The sequence below is a fragment of the Sphaerodactylus townsendi genome, linkage group LG07, assembly GCF_021028975.2.
Source record: "Sphaerodactylus townsendi isolate TG3544 linkage group LG07, MPM_Stown_v2.3, whole genome shotgun sequence".
In the NCBI taxonomy this organism is placed as follows: domain Eukaryota; kingdom Metazoa; phylum Chordata; class Lepidosauria; order Squamata; family Sphaerodactylidae; genus Sphaerodactylus; species Sphaerodactylus townsendi.
In genome coordinates, this window is record NC_059431.1 from 85144115 (window position 1) to 85168412 (window position 24298).

Below are 24298 nucleotides of genomic sequence, written 5' to 3' on the forward strand. Positions count from 1 at the left end.
AGAGTAACATATTTAAAGACATTTGATGTATTAAATATTAATAAAATGTTTAATTTTATACAATACTTCATGCCTGTTGGTTACCAAATGCCTTTTGGCAACAGGGTTAATATTTCTAATGGGCAGAATCCTCCCTGCATATATTTCTTTGTATCTTACAAAGGAAAAACTTTCAAGACTTTGTTTTTTTATTTCAACTGAGGAATGGGCCTTTTAAGATTCCCGATGAGCCTGAGTTCCCATTGCTGCCCTGACCCTTTGACTTTAATTGTTTATAATAGCTTAAACACTAATATGACATTGAATGCTGAATTATTACCCCAGAAAGTAAAAAATATTCAAAAAGACACTCTTAATGTCAATGAAACTACATTCCATCTTGCAATACTATTGCGGCACCCAGGGGCAAACCTAGGCAAACTGGAGCCCGGGGACAAAACCTGAGTTTGGCCCCCCTCCCCCGGCGAATGGGCAGCCACCCTCCCCCACCATGAACAAACAATTATTTTTTGCACCAGCTCACAAAACACCTCCCACTCCCAGCAAAACATACATGGCTCTCTCCCCACCAACTCTTTTCCTAATTTTCTAATCACAATAACCCTATGAGGTAGGTTGTTAGCCTGAGAAACAACTCCAAGCCAGTGCAAGTGGGTATTAAGCATGTAAACCTCTCACAAACCACCCCCAGCAAAACATTTACCAAACAAATGTCAGCATCATCTCTCACAAAACACCTCCAGTGGAATCCACCCCCAAACAGCATTACTTTCAATGGTGCTTAAACTAGGGAGCTCAGATTCTTCTTTTAAATCCACCTTAAAGGGAGAATCTGGGGTCTCCAATTAAAACAAAATTGAAAGTGATGCTGTTTGGGGGTGGATTCTCCCCCACCCTGAAACAACATCACTTTTGAGGGTTGGAGATTTAGATGAAACAAATACCAGACTCAGCCAGAATCTGGGCAAATTTGGGCACATTTGGACAAAAAGTGTCCAATTATGTCCTGCCCAAATATGAACAAATGTGAATGCAAGGTATTTGGGCTTTGGGGGGGGGGTATTTTTGGTGTGTTTCGGCCTGCAGGGAGGGCATTTTTAAAGCTAGCGGCACCATGATTTCAGGGCATCATCCAGAGACTGCCCTGATGATATCAGCCAAGTTTGGTGATGTTTGGTTCAGAGGAAGCAAAGTTATAGACCCCCAAATAGAATGCCCCCATCCCCATTGTTTTCAATGGGAGCTAACAGGAGATTGGGACTACCCATTTGAGGGACCATAACTTTGCTCCCCCTGAACCTAACTTCACCAAACTTGGGTGGCATCATAAGAATAGTTACCAGATGATACCCTGAAATTTTGGTGTCACTAGCTTTAAAAATACACCCCTTACAGGTACCCCAAGAAAGTTGCCCAAGATTCTTTGTTTTGCAGTGACTTTGCTCCATTGTAGCCAATGGGGAATTTCTGAGGCTGGCTGCACATTTCTGAAGATAGAGGCACCAGACTTTCAAGGTGGCTCCAGAAGCAAAGGTCTCTATGCCTGGATGCTATTACCAGGAGGGCCTCCTGAGCCACCTTGAAAGTCTGGTGCCTCTGTCTTCAAAAATGTGCAGCCTGCCTACACACTCATAAGTCTCAGTTGGAGGAGACTTATGGCCCAATCCTATAGGGAGGCAAACAGGGCAATGGAGACAGTGCAGGTAAAGGGCAAAGGTGCTGGAGGACAGGCACCCCTCAGTGCTGTAGCGGCAAAACCCAGAAACTGGTGCCACTGCGGAGGAATGCTGGCATCTGATTGGATGCCAGAAAAAGGGGAATGCTGACTAGATGTTCCCAGAGGTGGAGCTTACTTTAGTTGGCTTCCAACCACCCTTTAGGGCTGAGGCTTTTAACAACATAAGAACATAAGAACAAGCCAGCTGGATCAGACCAAAGTCCATCTAGTCCAGCTCTCTGCTACTCGCAGTGGCCCACCAGGTGCCTTTGGGAGCTCACATGTAGGATGTGAACGCAATGGCCTTCTGCGGCTGTTGCTCCCGATCACCTGGTCTGTTAAGGCATTTGCAATCTCAGATCAAAGAGGATCAAGATTGGTAGCCATAAATCGACTTCTCCTCCATAAATCTGTCCAAGCCCCTTTTAAAGCTATCCAGGTTAGTGGCCATCACCACCTCCTGTGGCAGCATATTCCAAACACCAATCACACGTTGCGTGAAGAAGTGTTTCCTTTTATTAGTTCTAATTCTTCCCCCCAGCATTTTCAATGAATGCCCCCTGGTTCTAGTATTGTGAGAAAGAGAGAAAAATTTCTCTCTGTCACCATTTTCTACCCCATGCCTAATTTTGTAGACTTCAATCATATCCCCCCTCAGCCGTCTCCTCTCCAAACTAAAGAGTCCCAAACGCTGCAGCCTCTCCTCATAGGGAAGGTGCTCCAGTCCCTCAATCATCCTTGTTGCCCTTCTCTGCACTTTTTTCTATCTCCTCAATATCCTTTTTGAGATCACGGCGACCAGAACTGGACACAGTACTCCAAGTGCGGTCGCACCACTGCTTTATATAAGGGCATGACAATCTTTGCAGTTTTATTATCAATTCCTTTTCTAATGATCCCCAGCATAGAGTTTGCCTTTTTCACAGCTGCCATGCATTGAGTTGACATTCCCATGGAACTATCAACTAAGGCGCCTAAATCCCTTTCCTGGTCTGTGACTGATAGCACTGACCCCTGTAGCGTGTATGTGAAGTTTGGATTTTGCCCCTATGTGCATCACTTTACATTTTGCTACATTGAACTGCATTTTGCCATTTCTGAGCCCACTCACCTGAATTTATCAAGGTCCGCTTGGAGCTCTTCGCAATCCTTTGTGGTTCTCACCACCCTACATAATTTGGTCTCATCTGCAAACTTGGCCACCACGCTACCCACCCCTACTTCCAGGTCATTTATGAATAGGTTAAAGAGCACTGGTCCCAAAACGGATCCTTGTGGGACACCACTCCCGACATCTCTCCATTGTGAGAACTTCCCATTTACACCCACTCTTTGTTTCCTGTTTCTCAACCAGTTTTTAATCCATAGGAGGACTTCCCCTCTTATTCCTTCATTGCTGAGTTTTCTCAACAGTCTCTGGTGAGGAACTTTGTCAAAAGCCTTTTGGAAATCAAAGAACTCAAAGAACTCTAGTAAGTTTGTAAGACAGGATTTGCCTCTGCAAAAGCCATGCTGACTCTTTCTCATCAGGTCTTGCTTTTCTACATGTTTTATAATTTTATCTTTAATGACAGATTCTACTAATTTACCAGGAACAGATATCAAACTGACTGGCCTGTAATTTCCCGGGTCCCCCCTAGATCCTTTCTTAAAGATTGGTGTGACATTGGCCATCTTCCAGTCTTCAGTCTTTTGGGTGGCGTAACTCTGTTAAGCCCTGTGGAGGACTTCCAGGTGACCATTTTTCCCTTTTTAGCTACCTCCCTGCACCACCTAGAAGTCCTCTGGAGGAAGTGCAGCAAGTGGCACCATCCCCACCACCTCAGTCCTTATTTGTCCAGCCCAGAAAGCAATAAAAGCAATCAATCAATCAATCAACCAACCAACCAACCAATCAATCAATAAATGTGCTTTTAAGGAGGGGTGGTGTACATCACCCAGAAAGAAGCAATTGTGAAATCCTACCTTTAAAAGTCATCCCTGGAAACAAAAGAAATGAATTGTTGCTCAAAAATGAACTTTCCCTTTTAGTATAAAGTAGCTGATGATCAGAGACACTGTATTCCAAAGGTCAACAAAATACAACTATCTGGCCAATTGGTTCCAGATGACAGTGCTGAGGGACTACTATTCAAGTCCAGGACATTGATGTAATGGGAGTTCTACAGGGAATGATTTTGTCCTGATACTTTTCAACATCTACATGAAATTACTGGAAGGCATCATTTGGAGATTCTGAGTGCTGTCATGAGTTAATTCAGTCTCCAACCAGTATCTTGGATCCTGAAGAAGTCCTCTCTGGTTATCCTGAAGAATTTAGAGGTAAGTCTGCTTCATAGCTGCATCCCTCAGGCTAGATAAGAATAATCTTGCTTAAATGAAAGCAGCCTAATCATTTTGTTGTTGTTAAGAGTTCAGAGATGAAGTAAAGGTCAACTAATGAGAAGAAAGAGGTGGGTCATGTGTGCTGTTTAACTAATAGCATAAGTACAATAAGGTTGAAGAACAGTGCAAAATGGAAAAGGTTGTTTCATAACAAACCCAATGGCCTTGTTCACCTTTGTCTGGTAAGGAAAGAATTAAGTTAGTCAATTAAGAAGGCTCTTTTGGGGAAAATAGGAAGATTAAATAACAGAGTTTTCATGACAAACACTGATTATGACAGCCCCTCCTCTAATTAAATAACTGGATAATAACTGCTGGACAAGCACAGAAGCTTTCCAGAATGGAAGGGTCCACCTCTGCTCAATGAAAAAGATCAGAGCAGCATCCAGAAGTCAGACTTCCCCCTTCTGTATCTCTAAGTCCATTTGCACTTCAACTAAGTTCTTTTCTTTCAGTTTCTATCTCTCATGGCAATCCAAAATTTCACAATGATGGGCAAATACCATTTCCCAGTTTTAAAAGTTCTGATAGTAATGTGTCAGTTTATATATGTTTCAAAAGAGAAAATGTAGATTTTAAAATAAAGAATTATGCAAAATAGATGTCACACGGCACCAGGAAATAGGCTAAATATCACTCAAAGATTCTAAGAGAGGTCTCTTCATGGGAAAAAAACAGATTTCCACTAATTAGACAACTGTAATGAAGTGAAACAATACCATTTTATTAAAATAAATGATACCCTTCAATTTTCTTTAGTGTAGCATCAATCATGTGACAATATCAAACAATACTGCCGCAATTAAGGTTGTTTTGATAACTGCTATACCTTGAAAGCACAGCTGAATGTTCAAATTTCACAGCTGGACCTTGTAATGCACTCAGACATGTTTCACTCAAGCCAATTACAGCCCGCAGTTAAATAGGTTGTACTAGCATGGCTGTCAGTCATAACGTATCACAGAAACAAAATTTGGCATTACCATACAGCAGGAACCATGTGGGGCCCCCTACAAATTGTCCATGCCCTGACGAGCTATCAACCAGTTTTTAAGATTTAGGCTTAAACCTAATTTAAACTAAACAAAAGAATTAAAGCAATTGCATTACTCAGGTGTACCTATTAGTAAGATACAAGAGATTAAAGAGATAAGTTCAGAAGAAAGACCTTTACTAGGTCAAGACCACTGATCCATTTAGATCAGCATCTATTCAAGAACACCTCATCTATGAAATGAATGGAACATTTCTCCAAGACTTGATGTGACTGTGGTGGAAAGGCCTTTTTGGTCCATTTTTGGTACAATACGGCCACTATAAAAATGTCTCCACAAGGAACAGCTATGAAAACTATGTACAATCCTTACTTTTGTAAATGTGCCTGTTAACGAGTTAATTTTGGTAAAAGAAGATCACAAAATACATTTTCACCTTTTCCATGGATCTGTGAATCACTTGTTTAAGAGACTTGTCAAATGCAGATGACCATCCCCATCTAAACCTTCATCCTGCTATTTATAGCCAATCCCTATGTCTGAACCAGTAACTCGGCAAGGTTAGACTCTTTAACTTTACAACTTGAGAAACTCTTTAGTGTATTAAGTGAAGCCAAGCTTCAAAGGACACAGTGTCAATACTCAACCTGTCCTTAAGAGTTTGGCTTACAGTGGCACTTTAAGTTGACCTGTCCTCTACAAGTTTAAAGAAGCAGACCCCAGAAGCTAAACCATATATTCCTTAGGAGCTATTTGAAATAAGGAGGTTTGTGCCAGTGGCAGATCTGTTCAACCTTTGAAACTTTCCACCCATCTGTCCACTTGAAGACATGCACAACTACTTATTAACTAGTTGGCTGGAGGGTCGGCCCACATTCAAACCTCTACATGCAGGCTAAATTTATTTTGCAATTATTTGTGTTCTGTGCTTTATCAGTACAAATGTTTTCCTGTTTTTAAGTGCTAGACTGGAATAATTCCCCAAGTTGTTCCAAAAATCAACTCATATGTCCCACTGTTACATGTAACAGAGGAAGGCGTACAAAAAAGGGAAGACCTCTGCTTCAAGATCCAACAGCTACCTGAAAGTATATACAAATGGTGTCACTATTACATGTATGAGAAGATGGGGAGACCACTTTCAGTTCAACAAACTATATGGAGTAGGTGTAAGTACACTGTTTGTTAATATAGGGTCCAGATTGGTTAAACATGTGTCTAAACTTTTTCAGCCCTCTGGAGACAGGTTAAAAAAAAACACATGCAGAACGTTTCCGGTGAACCCCTAGGAGTTGGTTTTGCAGTCCATATTATTTTGATACATTTTCTAATAATTCAGAAGGGAAATAAAGAACACAGAACAAGGCAACAAGCTGGAATGGCTACTTTTTGGTAGAATGTTTCTTGAAGATTTTCAAGTTACCCTGAGTAGATTTTTTTAAGGTGACTGGAATTTCATAATTTATTTAGAAATATTCTCAATGCACGCCTATGCAGAATTTCTGTGATCTTATGCCCACAGGCATAGAGTGGATTAACTACACAGGACTGTACTGTTAAGTGTTTACTCATAGCCAAGCGCCTGAAACGAGATTTTTCTTTCCCTTTTTAACTTAGTCAGGATCTTGGTAAGTGGGAGTTCTCTGCCTGAGGACATTTTTCCAAGTGCTGAATTCTAATGAATTCTTTATAATCATCACGATAATAATAATTGATACTTTAAACTTCCACAGGCAGATTTCAGATTGATTGTTATTGTTGACCCCATGACACAGTCAAGGAAAAATTTCTTCCAATCCTGAAAACATTTTCCTGTGAGGTAAGCTGCACCAAATAATATGGGACTTATAAGGGACTTATTTCTGAACAGACCTGCTCAGGAATGTTCCAAACGTAGTATACCAGTGACAAAATATACAGTACTAATTAGCCAGTCAGTCAGTTTTATTACAGCCATTAGGCCAGCAAAAAAGAGTAGAGAAGAACAAGAAAAAGGAAGAACAATAAACAAAAGAAAAATCGAATTTGTACAGAAATCCATGGTATAAGTCTATACACAAAAAATATCATCAGCTTGTAGCATTATTACGGTCACCTTCATGTGGTCTGGCTCTTGGTCCTAACATGATTCTTCGCTTATTATGTGCCAGCATACAAAATTTAGCTACCTGCCAGTACTAATTAGCAATCAGTCAAGGAAAGCAAACTTGTGACCACTACACAGCAAAGACTCTTCTAACCTAACAGTTTAATCACACAGCTTTTTATTGGCTATTCCCAAAGATTTTATTCTTCTGATATGACCACTAAGATCATGTACCCTCTTCCTAGATGTGCGCTAACTCTATCTTGGCTAAATTTGCTTTGGCAGTCATTTTAGGAGCAAGCAAAATTGTACTTTGGAAGAAGGTGAGGTTAAGGCTCTCCTGAAGTTGTGCTAATGTGTGGCCAAAAATCTGGACAAGTGATTGATTCACTGAGGAGATAATGCCAAGTATTTATTAGATAAACTGTCCTGCTGGGTAGCCAAGAATAAAATACTTGGACCAGAGCAAGTAGGTTTTCAGAGGGGTACATTCACCCTTGACTATTGTTTGGTCCTGAGCACTCTGATTTCCAAGTATACCAGGGTAAATAAGTCCAACCTATATGCAGCTTTTCTCCATCTCAGAGCTGCTTTTGACTCTGTGCCAAGAAACCTTTTGTGGAGGAAGCTTGAATGCCTAGATGCAGAAAAGAGACTTCTCTCTATAATCATTGCACTTCACTCTAATACAATGTGCCAAATAAAGTGCAACCCGTAAGGCATTCTGACCCCTACAATCACATCTAACAAGGGGGTCAAGCAGGGCTGTGTTCTCACACCAACTCTGTTCAACCTCTTTTTAAATGATTTAGCACCCTCTTTGAGAGGTTATGATATGCACGGCTCTTATCTTGGAAAATCAAGGATATCTCTGCTGCTTTGTGCATATGATGCCATTTTGTTATCACATACCAAAGTGGGGTTAAAGCATCTATTAGCCAGGTATACTGAATACTGTAATGACAACAACCTTGAAATTAATTATTCCAAATCAAAAATCATGGTTTTTGCAAGGTCATGGTGCCCTTCTAACTGGATGCTGAATAGCGAAGCACTTGAGCAGGTTAAGATCTTTAAATACCTGGGCTTAAATTTCCCATATAGAGCAGGATGGTCCTCACACAGGAACAGAATAGTTGCCACCAGTAAAAATACAGCCAGCGCTATCTTGCGTTTCTTTTACAGAAAGGGTCACCAATTTCTCTCTGCGGCCCTTAAAGCATTTAATGCAAAAGTCTGCTCGCAGCTTTTATATGGTGTTTCTTTATGGATCCAATCCTGGAATAGAAATATTGAGCGAATCCAGTCCACCTTTTCGTATCAAATATTTGGAGTGACTCACTCTGTGCCCTATGCTACCTTGTACCTAAAAGCTGGACAACATCTACTGGAGACCAGGGCTTGGTGTATAACGTTCAAGCACTGGATCGAGCTTTGCTTCAGGCATGAGGACATGATGAGCCTCACTGCCCAGGCCTTAACTTTTCTGCATGCCACGGAATGGTGGGCCCACATAGAAATGAAGCTCCATGCCTTGGGCCTGCCTCCCAATGTTATAGTCATGCACCTCCCAATGAGATGTTCTCCACTATATAATCTAGACTTTTTGAATTACAACATCAGGAATTGATGACTGCTGCAAAAAAGTTCTGATCTCCCCTCTCCCTTGGCATCCCATATGGCCTCCTAGGCCAGATATTTGTTTGCTCTTTCTGGACCAGAGCACCAACATGCCATTACTTTGGCCAGATGCATGTGCTTCCTTCCGCTTTGAGAGATGGAAGTGGCTCCAAAACACCCCATTTTGCATCTGCACGTTGAAAACTGCAGAAACTGTACACCATGTCTGTATTATTGCCCCCTTCATAACTGGTCTAGAGCAAAGTTCCTCTCAACCTTACTGATGGGCTTAGAGTGCTGGACAGACCAGCAGAAGACAGTTTATCTATTAAACAATAAATCCAGCTATGCTCTAGAGCAGGGGTAGGGAACCTGCGGCTCTCCAGATGTTCAGGAACTACAATTCCCATCAGCCTCTGTCAGCATGGCCAATTAGACATGCTGGTAGGGGCTGATGGGAATTGTAGTTCCTGAACATCTGGAGAGCCGCAGGTTCCCTACCCCTGCTCTAGAGCATAGGTGTCAAACTTGTGGTCTTCCAGATGTTATGGACTACAGCTCCCATCATCCCCTGCCAGCATGATGCTGGCAGGGGGTGATGGGAACTGTAGTCCATAACATCTGGAGGGCTGCGAGTTTGACACCTGTGCTCTAGAGCAAATGGCCAGGTTTGTATGCACGGCCATAAACAAACGATCTTAATTTTGCTTTGTATGTTGTCTCTTAATTTTTTTTAATCTTGTTTTGGGTCTTTGCAGGGACGTAGGTATAGATTTTTATGGGGGGGTTCGGGGTGGGGCCACCCCCCGTCCGCCCCTAGGGCATGGCCACGCCTCCCCAAGCCCCACCCCTGGCCTAGCGCTGATGCTAGAATCCACCCCCAAACAGCATCACTTTCAATGATGTTTAAACTAGAGAGCCCAAATTCTCCTTTTAAATCCACCTTAAAGGGAGACTCTGGGGTCCCTAGTTAAACAACATTGAAAGTGATGCTGTTTTGGGGTGGATTATCCCCCACCCTGAAACAGCATCACTTTCAATGTGGCGTAGTGGTTAAGAGCAGGTGCATTCTAATCTGGAGGAACTGGGTTTGATTCCCTGCTCTGCCACTTGAGCTGTGGAGGCTTATCTGGGGAATTCAGATTAGCCTGTGCACTCCCACACACGCCAGCTGGGTGACCTTGGGATAGTCACAGCTTTTCGGAGGTCTCTCAGCCCCACCCACCTCACAGGGTGTTTGTTGTGAGGGAGCAAGGGCAAGGAGATTGTAAGCCCCTTTGAGTCTCCTACAGGAGAGAAAGGGGGGATATAAATCCAAAATTATCATCTTCTTCTAAACTGAGGACCTCAGATTCTCCCTTTAAGTCCATGCCGAAGGAGGTGGATTTAAAATGAGAATCTGGGGAAATTTGGGGGGTGCCTGCTGTCAGGGGTGCAATTGTTAAGCTAGAAGCACCAAACTTTCAGGGTATATTTAGGAGTCTCTTTTAATGATACCACCCAGGTTTGGTGAAGTTTGGTTCAGAGAGTCCTAAGTTATGGACCCTCAAAGGTGTAGCCCGATCTCCTATTAGCTCCCATTGGAAAAAATGGAGGATGGGGGCACCCCCTTTGGGAGTCCATAGCTTTTGACCCCCTGGACCAAACTTCACAAAACCTGGGTGGTATTGATAAGAGACTCTCCTGATAATATATCCAGGTTTGGTGAAGTTTGGTTCAGGGTGTCCAAAGTTATGGACCCTCAAAGATGTAGCCTTCATCTTCTATTAGCTCCCATTGGAAACAATGGAGGATGGTGGCACTCCCTTTGGGAGTCCATAGCTTTGGACCCCCTGAACCAAACCTCACCAAACCCTGGTAGTATCATCAGGAGAGTCCCCCAAACAGTTTGGTTAACATAACAAGTAGAGAACCTGCGGACTCCAGATGTTCCAGGAACTACAATTCCCATCAGCCTCTGTCAGCATGTGGCCAGTGGCCATGGTAAAAAACTGATGAGGGAAATTCCCTTCCTGGAAAGTTTGGTGCCAGCAGCCCAGCTGAGCTCAGGAATCCACCCTTATCAAAGTCGTCAGCATGGCCACCACATGCTGCTGGTAGGGGCTGATGGGAATTGTAGTTCCTGAACATCTGGAGAGCCGCAGGTTCCCTACCCCTGTGCTAGCCCAAACAATGCGCCCCCTGCAGGCCAAAAACCAAAAAAGCACTAAAATGTTTTAAAAACCCACAAACGGAGGGGCGCAGCTTCGGACATGAATGGGGGGGGGGTTCAAACCCGAGAACCCCCCCTTACCTACGTCCATGGGTCTTTGTACTATGCCATTAAAGGTTATCTGTTATCTGTTATCACCTGTTATCACATGGCTATTAGGGCTTGCAAAGCTAGTGATCCATCTTGACCCATCAGTAGAGGCAAGTCTTCCTGATTTAATTACTATCAAGCAGACAGATAGGCTTGATTAATTTTTTACTGATCTTGCCTGAATATCTCCCCCCAACCTGACACAGGCATGAGTGACACATCCATCCTACCAGCCCTTTTTGTCAACCTGTCTGGATACAATCACCTTTCTGGGAAGACTCCCCCCCCCACCCCGCTCCAGCCCTGCCACTTGCTTAAGGAGGACTGGCTGCTAGTCTTCTCCAACGTCACATGAATATTTATCTATTCATATGTGTATCATTCATGTCATTGGTATTAGAAACTTTTAAAAAGCTACAGAACTGCTCCAGGAATTCCAAGGACATGAGTTAGTGATGTCACAAGCAACAGCCAATTAGCACAATCCACAGCCTGGTTTTATTGCAAACCTGCAGAATTGCTTTTTTATTGTTGTTTTGTTTTTGCTTTTAAAAGCTGACCCTGGATGGGGAAAGGTAGCAGGTAATGAACTTAGCAAAACCATTTTCAAACTAACCCTACAGCTCTATGAATATTTTGCCTGCCTTCACCTTAAAATTCTCACTAGAACATGATTGGGGATCCTACACAAAGGCTGACAATTGCTAGCTACCTGGGAGCAACACTCTATAAACCCCAAGGATCTTATTCCAAGCAAGTACATTGAGATTTTGCTACATGACTGACCAGGGAATGTATGGCACAGCCGTAAGCCCCAAGTGTAAACCAGCACTGGGTGTCTATTTCTAAGCAGGGCAATACCAGACAGCCATAGGTTTTCAACACTTTCTCTGTGCTATCAGACCTGATATGCCTTGGCAGCACTTTTTGAGTAGAATAGTTATTAATAATGTAAAAGATACATCAAGTTGCACTTAAGGAGAGTGTCTCTGAGGCACATTTGATACCTTGTTCAGTGTTTAAGTGATAAAAGTATTGGCCTTGCTTCACTCTTACTGGAATAGGACAGACACATTTTCAAAGTTCATGACAGCCACAGCAGCTGTGTTCAAAAAGCACGGGACCATGGGAGTTCTGCTTTCTCTGCACAGAGTGCGTTCTCTTTTGATAACCAAGTCATTAAATACAGTAGGAAAAAATTACACATATACTGACAAACACTAGCATGCCCTCCTTTGTCATATGAGCAACAAAGACCACCAACAGGGGGAACCTGGGATACAAATTCCTGAGGTCCAAGTCAGCATGAGGATTCAGTGAATTCACAATCATCATTTTCAGGGTTTCTGTTTTATCTTTTAGTGCAGTTCTGCAGCCACTGAGGGAGAATGCAAGGCAGAGCACAGCAAAGCAAACAGAGGCTCATTATGCATGGAATTCTTACCTTGGGGCCTTTCACAGTGCAGAAGGCTTGCAGTGGGGTCTCTCCACATTTTTCTGTTTACACATGAGGAGTCACTCACTCCTTGCTGCGCAGCTTGTCTCCTGAAATCTTTCCTGGGCCTCTGCTTTTCTAGGTTCTCATCTGCTTCCTACTTCTGCTTCCTGCTTCCTACTCTGCCCATCAACTCAGCCTTAAAGGCACATATCTCATCATACCCAGTATGATGGCTTCAAGATTGGGCAAAGTCTGAAGAGTGTTGAGTTTGTAGAGGGAAGGAACATTAATGGGATATAATGCCATATAATCCACCTTCCAAAGAGACCATTTTCTCAAGGTAAACTGATCTCTGACACCTGATCATAAGTGGTGATAGGGGAACTCTCCAACCTATTAGCAGACTGCAAACACTACCTAGTCCAGGGGTTGGCAACCTTTAACACCCAAAGAGCCATGGAAAAGAAAACACTTGGAGCCGCAAATACTTTTTGACATCTAAAATAATACTGTATATATTCTCATGCAGGGAGAAGTTCCCTTCTTTGGGGCCCATTTTTACCCATCAAAGCAAAAAAAAAAAAAAGGGGGGGGGTAAAAAGCCCGTTGTTTTGTACATGATTCAAATGAACAGCAATAGAACCCCCGTTTCACACATTTCTCTTTTCTTGTGTTGAAAGACACTGATTATGCCCTCCAAAAAGAACTCCCTCCAATTCCACTAGGATGGTGGATCAAAATTGGTGCCTTGAATGGGGTTGTCAACTTCGGGGGGGGGGGGCTGAACTTCTCTTTCCCCCTGAGAAAATGTCTGACATGGAGGGTGAACTCAACAACCATATTCCTCACTGAGCATAGCCCCCGCCCTGGTCCCAAAAGCCACAGCTTCTGAGAATCTACCCCCAAATGTACTGGAATTTGCCCGCCAGGAGTTGGCAACCCACGACAACCATGACTGAGGATGATCCCAGCCGTCCTCCCGTCCACGATCTACAAGCTTACCCTCCACTGGCTTACTCTGAAGTAAACCTTCCAAGATCCACGTGCAAGGCTTTCCCCATGTACTCCTGCCCTCCTTGGCAATGCAGAAGAAGAAGAAGAGTTTGGATTTATATCCCCCCCTTTCTCTCCTATAGGAGACTCAAAGGGGCTTACAAACTCCTTTCCCTTCCCTCTTCACAACAAACACCCTGTGGGGTGGGTGGGGCTGAGAGAGCTCCGAAAAGCTGTGACTAGTCCAAGGTCACAGAAGCAAACAATTCCCACAATTCCCACCCACCCCTGCCTCCTCATCAAACAGGCCCAACGAAAGCAACCAGGAGCTCAGTGGAGCTGCTGGGGGGTCTGCAACCCAAGGTGGCGCTGCGGGGGTCCCCCATGTGGTCCCACCCCCCCAAGAAGGACCCACGGGAGGGGGAAATGAGGCCACTCAAAGCAGGGTTGATCCCTGACCCTCCATTTAAGGGGGGTGGACTGAGGTTAGGATTGTGCTGAAAATCTGCGCTCCTGCAACCCCCTCCTGTTTCCCGCGCTTCACCGCACACCTGTTCAAGAGTATCCACCAGCGGTGCTCCACCCTTGCCCCACGCCATCATCACCGGCATCAGCCAACCAGGCAGCTGGGACACGGAAGCCGGAAGAGGCTTGGGATAGCTGTCTCGGGCTGTGCCTCTCTAGGAATAGGGACTCTTTCCCATTAACCCTTAGGGTGACTCTCCAAAGGAGGCTGAGAGGACCCAAGCCACGCAGAGCCGCAGTCCAAGGATGAAAGAGCTGCATGCGGCTCTGGAGCCATGGGTTGCAGACTCCCTACACACAGAGGCGTGGCAAGGGGTCTTTCTCTGGGTGCCCCACCAACACCACCACGCCGTCCCCATGCTCGGGGACATGCCCCTGCCCCTGAGCCCTGCTCCCCCCCTTCAAAAGCTAGCCTGCACGGTGGCCGGGGGGTGATTGGGCCATGCCCCCAAGCCGCCTGGCCTCCATGCAGGCCAGCTACTGGGGGCGGGACTTTGTGGTGTGCGGCTGGGGCACACACCGTGTGGTCACCTGAGCCTCCCCCGTAACTGAAGGGCCCGGGTGTCCCCATGTCCTTAGGGCGGTATGCCCCTGCCTCCACAATCCCGTCGATATATTCCCCTTGTATCTCTGGCACTGTGTGCCTCCAGCTCTGCACTGCTTTGCTGATTCAGATCCATCTACATTATGGCTCTTCAATGTTTTTGTCTGGCTGGCTGGCTGCCCCTTTCCCCACCCATGTGAATTTAGTGGGGTCAGTCACTCCCTTCTTCCTGTTATAGTATCTTCCACATCCCCAAATCCCCAAATCGGCAGTCTACTATGTATATTGAGGGAACATGCCAAGCAAATGTCATGGCCCAAAAGAAGCTGGCTTTCTCAGATGCTATTCTGGCAATCCAATAGCTAAACCACTCTGCCTTTCATACTGGCATAAGAGAAGAACCCTGTGGGTGTTTGGTCTTTGTGTGGAGAGGGGACAGTCTAGTGCAGAGAAGTTTAATTGGTAAAAAAAAATCCACTATGCATTCCTACTATTTTATGCCATCTGCCCTGTATCTCAGTTGATAGCTCTGGGGAAGTGTTGTTGGGTAAGCCTAGCTTGGTGTGCATGGTGGGGAGGGTTGCATTTCTGTGCATTTCTGTAACCGCACTTCTCACAAGCAGAGTATAAACACAGGGGAACATGTTTATTGTTTTTCCCAGACTGCGCTGTCTATATTACTAATTTCTATAGTACTCCTAAGGAATATAACTGGAGAGATGACATGGGGACCAAAGGGATTGGTACTTCTGAATTTCTGAAAGGGCTCCCCTGCCCCCCTCCCTACCATCGAGCATGGGTGATGAGGGCTACAAGATTTACTCATTTGCAAAAAATCGGCAAAATTATTATCTGTGGAGAAACATTCTCCAAAAATGCATCTGCTTCATTTCAGTAAAAAGTAAAATCTTGTTAATTTATGTAGTTACAATGCCATGTTACCATAATCTTTTAAAATGTTATTTACTTACATATTTAAATTTATTTATATTGCTTTATTTGTATTTATATCTATAGCCTGTTCTCCCCTTGCATGACAGGTATCAGGGCAGTAACAACAATTTAAAATACCCTAAATAAATATATGGATTAAACTGAATTAAAATAGTATAATAGACTCCACTAAAAAAGCAACAGTGCGCAGGTTCTAATAGTACCCCCAGCCGTTCAGGCACTGAGAGCAAATGCCCACTCGCTAATCAATCTCATATACAGCTGGCCAAAAAGACCTGCTGATCTAACAGTACATAATAAAACAAGGAAGTATGTACCAAATATGCAATAAAATAGTAAAGAATCCTTTATTTTATTTCTTTTTTAATAGCAAGTGGTACAAATACAGAGGATGGAAAATATCTGGTTTGGCAACATGCTGAATCTATAAAATAAATAGTAGTCAGATACTATTTCCCACGGTTATTTGTCTAAATGGGTGGCTTGTATTATGTGATGCTGGTCATTGACTATTGATTTTAAGGTATTAGCAGTGCCATCCTAAGCAGAACTACACTCTTCTAAGCCGTCTAAGAGTCCTTCTTAGGATTGCTTAATACTGGTCTCCCTCCCCAAGAGGGGTGGGGTCTGTACACAAACCCCCACTGAGAATTTTTCAGATTTTTTTCCATTTCAGATTATATGTCCAAGAGAGAGATCTGTGAGCATCATCAACTCAGATCTTCCTCTTCACTTTTTATCTTCGAATATGTGACTGGAAAGAAAAGTATTTTATGATAACATTATGCTAGCCTATCCCTGAGCCCTGCTCTCCTTCATTGGTTTTAACTGGGATATGCATGTGTGTATTGAAGGTGGGGGTGGGAGTGGGGTGATGCTAAGATCACATCACAGGACTATTTACAAATTACCAGGGAACACATGTTTGCAGCATCCAGAAATCTCATTGCACTGCATAGTTTGGACCTGAATTCTTAAAGAATATTTTCACTGCCTACATTCAAAAGAGTTTCTTCTAATGTGCACGGCTATGAACATTTATAGCAATTGTTAATATTGCATGAAGATCAAATAGCACTTAACCTACCGGTACTAGAGATACAAAGGATTTATTTGCGACTGCACTATGATGTTCCTTTAATATCTTTCAGCAACATAAGCGCTTACCTCCTAATAGGTTTTTAGCTTAAGATCTAATCATCCACTCTTGAATTAAGATGCTTGAATGGAGCCAACTCATTTGGAACTAAGCACTTTAATGTCAACAGAGACATATGGTATGGAGACTGAATTACAAAGGATCTCTTTTGAGCCACCTATTAGGGAAGCAGGACTAAGACCCCAGCATTATTATTAGTTTACTCATTTATTTGCAAGCAAATAATTGAGAGTAAGACCCTCTTAAGAAAGTGGAAATAGTCTAATAATTGCACGCTGGAAAACTAATGTATTCCTCTATTCAATAAGTTAATTTCAACCCCCCCCCCACCATTGATGCTTCATATTCATAAGCAAATGCCACTGAAAATGCAGTTGAAATACCGAATAAGTATATTTCAGACTGAATTACCCAAGCATACTGTCACAGAAACCAGGTAATGTCTTTTAACTCTTGATGATGGCTTTGAACATTCCCTCAATGATGCAGAAATGTCTAGTACATTTCAGATAATTAAGGATGCATTAAAAACTCTTCTTTCAACTAAATAAATGCTTTTATTATTATTTATCATCTACCTTCGAAAGCAGCTGACAGCAGTTATAATCTAGAGTTAATGGACACCTCTCTAATTCCTTTTTGAATTCACCATAGTCAGAAAACCAGCACCCAAGTCCTAAATTAATTAATTATATATAATGTGTTTAGAATCAAGATGTTAATGTTAGAAAGACAGCCAGTGAGCATTTAACAATGCTTTGCTAGTTCAGAACAAGATCAGGAACGCAATGGGCTTAACTGAAATTAATCTTGAGGGTTTGGTATCTGAAGAATCCTAAACTAGTTCAGAGCATAGTCCTATTAATTTCATCCTTCCCTGGACTAGACTGGTTCATGAAAACAATATATATACTCTTTTATTTTATTAGGGTTATATATCGCCACCCCTATACAGGCTCTTACCACTTAAGGTTATTAAGTAGGTCCTACTAAACTATTTCCAGTTGAGTCCTAAGAATGACAGGGCTTCTAATGTATTCTAATGTATTCTAATGTACACTGAGCCCATGTTTATATATAATGTGCAATTAAACAAAAAGTTATTCTACTTTTAAGAGTTGAAGAAAGATAAATTAACAACGTAATTGAAAATCGGGCATTCTATTTTATCAGAAATTATTATCCATCCATAAAATCATCTCTAATTAACTATCCTGGCACACGCAATGATGGCATGGATTACGGACGTCCTGGTTCTGCAGTGGGGGAAGGAGACAGTATTCTCTGGAAAGGGATCCAGGGTTCAGCTGAGGTCTGCTCCATTATAAGGCTGGCAACAGCTAGCAGTAAAGCCTTCAAAGTGATGGATCACACACCCTTGTGCTTTTCATAAAAGTCACAAAAACCTTTTATTAATAAATTTTTTTGACTTGCCATGAGCTGATCCAACAAGGCAAATTAAGGCTGTATTCTTACTGATAGCTATGTATTTCTGGTATCTCTGTAGGATAACATGAAAATACTATTTTATTGTTTGATCTGTGAGTCATTGTAAATGCTTAGAAAGTCACAGCAGTACAGAGATGTTTTAAATAGACGGCTAGTATTGTGTACAGAAATGCAGATATCATAGCTATAACCCAAAAAGGGGCCATATCTGGCTGTTGGTCAGGGTTGATACAGACCCATTTCAGAGCTTCAGGTTCTTGCACTGCTCACATTGGGGCTCAAATGGCAACAATGCAAAGTCTAGCTTGTTTTTCACAGACCCAACAATCCTGAAAATATCTTTGAGACTTTCTCATGTAAATTGCGTGCGCGTACGAATATCGATACCTACGGATAGAAAGCCCAAGACTGCCATTGAAAAAAACTAAATGTACATTCAAATGACTGAGATTTCACACTTGCATTTTAGACTCAGGAAAGGTAGTTTAATGGCATATGTGAAATATCAATTTTTTCCCAGACACTTGTGCTGTATGATGATCATGAATTCGGCTGATGAAACTTTCCCTAATAGGCAGCTGCAGCGAAGAGCACAGATTTGCCTTCCAAGTCTGTCTGGATCAGACATGCATAGAAGCTCGGTCAGCAAAGCCTCAAGGGCATCTGCAGTCTGCATGGGGATTTGGAAATGTCATCTCTACCGACAGACAGTTATCAGGCCCTACTCAGAACACAATTCTCGGACTGCCCCCTTAGCTCTAGTTAAGTCAATACCGAAATAGATGCTAGGAAAAGTTCTGACAGTTGCATTTTCATGTAAGTCTTTTTAACAGAATACAAAAAGGACCAGTAAAATAGTGGCAACCCTTGCCAGGCTCAGCCATAAAAGCTGCTATCTTAAGCACATTAGGAAATGTCCCATTGTATTTGATGGGTCTCAAAAATGCTTCGTACTAGTTTCCTGTACATAAAACAGTCATGCCAGTTCATTCTGAGAGTTGTTTCCAGGATTGCTGTAGTAAGGATTATACATTAAAAGGCTTGCATCTTCAGACAAATCAGAAATACCATTGGGGAGGGGGGTAGAGACTTCTTTGCAGGGATGATAAACCACCACAGGAGGGCGCCTAAGCTTCTTTTTCAGTTCTTGCACAAACATTGAAAACCAATCTTACCGTTAAAAGTAGCAGCTCTCCTTCCTTTGCATTGCAGGGTTTCAGATGCACGTTTTCAAGGGTAAACAAGCATCTGGAACAATGTAATAGACAAAGGCAGCTAGAAAAGATTCCTCAGAGAAGGAAAAGCTTTCTGCAGGGAAATGGCCAAGCAGTTTCTTTCTTTGGGCTCAAGGTCACATCCGTCCTACTTTCCCAAAAAACGAATGACCTGTGGCTACTGCACTTAGGTAGAGAAAAGAAGGCCAGCTTTTCTTTCACATGTGGTGAGAGAAGCAGCAGACTAGTAAGGTGAGGTTACTCAGCAATGGAGGGAACTTTTCCAAGGCTCTGACTCTTGACTTTTCCCTCAGTACCATGTGCCTCGATCATAGGTGTAGCTGCAATGGGGATGTCTGGGGTAGTTTGCCCCAGGCGCCGCCATGGCAGTCACGTGAGGGGATGGCAATGTTTTTCGGGGGCATGGTGTGGTGGGAGCGGGAGGGCACGTGTGGACAGCTCATACCCCGGGCGCAGTTCCCCCTCCTTTTGTCACTGCTCTTGATGCTTTGCTTGGGTTTCTGGCTCTTTTGGTTTGTCACTCAAACTCCTTGCCTTGACTCTGCCCTCTCCTCTTCCTGTCTGACTGTTCCCTCTTCCTATCACCTGGCTGTCACACTATTTTTATTTACTTTATTTTTATTCTGCTTTTCTCCCCAGTGCTCTTTTATTTACTGCTACAGTTTATATCATTTATTTACTCAAAGGGTTTTAATTGTGAAGATTTAGACAGAAGGTCTTAAAATGAATATACGTAGGTGCATAAAAATAATGTACAAGAGAACTGTTACAAAATTCTTTGCTGCAGCTTCAAATGGGAAAAAAGTACTTAACAGAAAAAAAGACGGCATCTGGTCGGCTCTCCATTCAGCTCCCTTCACAGCCTGCATCCTTTTCAGGTTCCAGACAGGGAACCTCTTGCTCTCTGGGGTAAACTTGAAGTCAGCCTCCCAAGGGGAGCCTCTTCCCTGGTCTGGAGCTTGACCTCTTCAAATAATCTGGTATCTAGCCAGCGGGCCCTGGCGGCATCCGAGTTTTTAAGAACTGAACATTTTGCTCTCCAGTTGCTTGAGAACACATGGACCATTTATTAAAACACGGTACAATCCATTTTAACCACAGTTGGAATACATAAGGGCATTGCAAAAGGATATACACCAAGTCAACTGACTGAAGGGAACAGGGACATAGCCTGAAAAGGGGATCCTTAGCAGACAACCAAGCAAAACCATTGAAAAAGGGCAATTAAATCTTGAGTGCATAAAGGTTCCAAAAACCCCTTTTCAGAAAAAGGTTGTCTGTTGACTGATGACACCCTTTGGCAGCAGCATGAAAATCTCAGCTGCTAGCAGTGTTGAAAAACACTTGGAGGGACATGGAGAAAAGCAGATTTAAAGCATAACTGGTAACCAAACTTTATGACCAACAGTCATACAGTAGTGACCACCAGTCACAAAAATTACATTCTGAGACCTGTGGTCATGCAGCCTATTTACCTATGGGGAGCAGGAGCCTGACCACATTTCTGTCTCTGTTGGAAATGTTCCCCTAAGCTGATGGACATAGGGACAGAAAATCCCTATTTCAAGCATAGGCTAATGGAGTCTGAACCTGGTAAGATTGAGAGGGGAAAAGATCTTGGGGGTCACAGTAGATAGCTCAATTTTAAATTATTGTTTTAACTAAGTTACTGTTTTAACTGCATGTATTTTTGTATTGTTATAGCCAATGGCTCAAACAATAAATACTTGACTGACTGACAATGAAAGTATCTACCCAGTGTGCTGCACGGGTGAAAAATGAAAACTCTGTGTTGCGGATTATTAGGAAAGTGACTGAAAACAAAATGGCTGATATTATTATGCACTTTTAAAAAAATCAATAGTGCTTAGTGAAGCCTCATTTGGAATACTGTGTGCAGTCCAGGACATTATATCACAAAAAAAAAACATCACAGAGTCTGAAAAAGTACAGGAAAAGGCAGTAAAAATGATTAAAGGGATGGAGCATATTTCCTACAAGGAAAGGCTGAAGAGTCTGGGACTTTTCAATTTAGAAAGAAACAACTAACCAGCCGGGGTGGGAGTGAGGGAACAAGATAGATATGAAACTATAATAAGCACAGCTAGACCACCACTACCCCAGCCCTTAGAGTGTATCTGAACTGTCAGTACATCAAAGGCCCAGTAACCCTGTATATTTAAGGAGACAGGTTTCCTTAAGTTTCCTATAAAAATAAAATCTCAAAGCTGCATAAGAATTTTAAAAATTTCTGATCATAAAATTTATTTTGTCATCCCCCCCAGATTCCACAATAATGGTCTTAGTTGTTAGTCAGAAGTTGATAATTTGGTCCCATTCTCCTCTTGAATCCAAATAGATGTAACCATTTCTGGGCAAGATCTCACAAACCAGTTTGTTTGGTTCTTGAAAGGGCCCACAATCAATTTCCGATTCTTGAACCAGTAGGTGATTCTTCTAAATACCGGTAGCTCTTAATTCTGTCAAGGTTTGTAATTAAATGTGAACAAGCTTTTGTGATTGTTGGAGGGGTGTTTCTTTGGCCATGTTTTAAAGACGGAAGTGAAACCTGGGCTGGAGCAATCTCTTTAGTTTGCAGAAGTTTGGGTCTTAGATATTCTAGTCTGTGTGTAGGAGCAACAGTGGCGTAGTGGCTAAGAGCAGTGACTAAGAGCAGGTGCGCTCTGATCTGGAGGAACCGGCTTTGATTCCCAGCTCTGCCGCTTGAGTTGTGGAGGCTTATCTGGGGAATTCAGATTAGCCTGTACACTCCCACACATACCAGCTGGGTGACCTTGGGCTAGTCACAGCTTTTCAGAGCTCTCTCAGCCCCACCCACCTCACAGGGTGTTTGTTGTGAGGGGGGAAGGGCAAGGAGATTGTAAGCCCCTTTGAGTCTCCTACAGGAGAGAAAGGGGGGATATAAATCCAAACTCTTCTTCTTCTTAATGGCTAGTTGATCAGTAGATGGAAGGGTTGAAAAGGAATTACATCCTCTTCAACAGAGTTCTTAAGATGGACACACTCAGAATTAGCAGGGAGACAGTCTACTGGGTCAGAGCTGATTAAATCATGTAATATCTCAGATGATGTTTTCTCAGAAGGGCAGTCTGCAGGTCTGGAGATATTGAGGTGTTGGTGTTTTGGGAACAGAGAGGTTATTTACAGTATTGTCAAATACTCAAACTGGGCGGGGGGCTTAAATTCCTTTTAAAATGTTGAAGAGAAAATTAAGTAAACCAGTGGCTGTGGGTTTGTTTAACATTTTCAACATTTGTTGAACATTGTTGAACACTGTTCAACATTTTCAGAACTGGAACATACCTTTCACCCCCAGGCTACCAAATGAGGCCCACTAAATGCAAGCCCACTAAGCTTGCTAACTACACCAAGCTGGAGAGCCAGTGTGGGGTAGTGGCTAAAGTGTTGGACTAGGATGTAGGAGATCCAGGTTTTAATCCACACTCTGCCATGGAAGTTTGTTGGATGGTGTTGGGTCAGTTACACACCCTTTGACTAACATACCTCACAGGGTTGAGGTGTTGGTGTTTTAGGAACAGAAAGGTTATTACAGTATTGTCAAATACTTGAACTGGGGAAAAAACCCTTAAATTCCAGTCTGGATTTGTGTTGTAATATTAATAAAGGTATTCTGGAGCTTTTAAAAGTAAGCAGATTTTTCTGTGCTTGATTCAAGTTGTTAAGTGGCTCTGTCAAAATAAGATCTATAGAAAAGCAATTCTCCACGCCTGGTATTCCAGCGAGGTTGTTGCTCTTTATATCTCTTATGATCAGGCAGACCTTATGCAGTTGTAAAACCAGATGTTAAAAGTTCCTTTGATCCTTTGTCTTCTTTCCATTGAGATGCACATTTTTCCCTGCAGTAAAGACAGAACAGGAATAGGGAAGCTGGCGATGGGAGGAAAAGCTGCCCAAAGTTAGTTTGGTCTGATCTGTCCCGACTAGTCTTGAGACTGTTTGAGTAAGTTGTTCAAGTTGATTTCTAGTCTGCTTCAAAGAATCAAAAATTAGTTCCACTGTTTGAACTGTCAACACAGAGAACCTTCTCACAGCTTTTTCATTGTCCACACTGCTATCATCCTCTTGCCACACGTTATCTAAACCCCCTCATTCGCCTCCAGTGCAATGGCAACATCTGCCATTGAAGTGGAAATTGGGAATTGTAAATGCTGTGGTATTTTGTGTAGCAAAATAGTCTCCCGATGCTTAGGACTGGGGCACATTCTGCACATTCACCACCAAAAAAGATTAGTCTGTGATCAATCCACATGTAAAAACAAGAAACTGCTTCCCATCAAAGTTTTAAATGAAGTGCCCAAATTCAAGCTCACAAGGGGGAGCAAGTTTTGTTCCAGACATCTTCCCTCTGCCCTCATGACCACCTTCCCACTCCTTTGCACTGCTATTAATACCTTCACCCTGCCCCCTTCTATGTTGCTGGCTCCTTTACATTCTCACATTGATATATCAATTTATCAATATAATAATAACAGAGAGGGCTTGGAAATAACAAGCCTCTCTGTCCTCCAGTCGCGGTGGCAGCAGCAGCAGCAACAGTAGCAGCAGCTGAAAATATGTGTGTGGGTACACAAGTGTCAAGACGAGGAGAGTGGAGGTGAAAAGAATATCAGCTCTAGCACATGACCACCTTCTTTATCAGCATGTGGTCCAGGGAACTGTTTTGCCTCTTTCACTGAAAGGTGGTGGTGGTGGTGGTATTTTTGGAACAGTAATATCGATATAATTGATATTATGTAATGATGGTTGTTAAACTGATGTGTAATTGATAACCTGATAATGGATACTGTTAAGAGTTACTGAGATTGTATATTATTGTTGTTGATACAACGAGTTTATTGCTGTGTATACTTTTTT

General features: G+C 42.7%; 1 protein-coding gene across 6 annotated transcripts in view; it reads right to left on the bottom strand.

Annotated features, from left to right (window-relative positions):
- Positions 1–24298, bottom strand: part of NFIB (nuclear factor I B) — a 361340-nt gene that overhangs the window by 301336 nt on the left and 35706 nt on the right. The gene's annotated exons all lie outside the window — the stretch shown is intronic.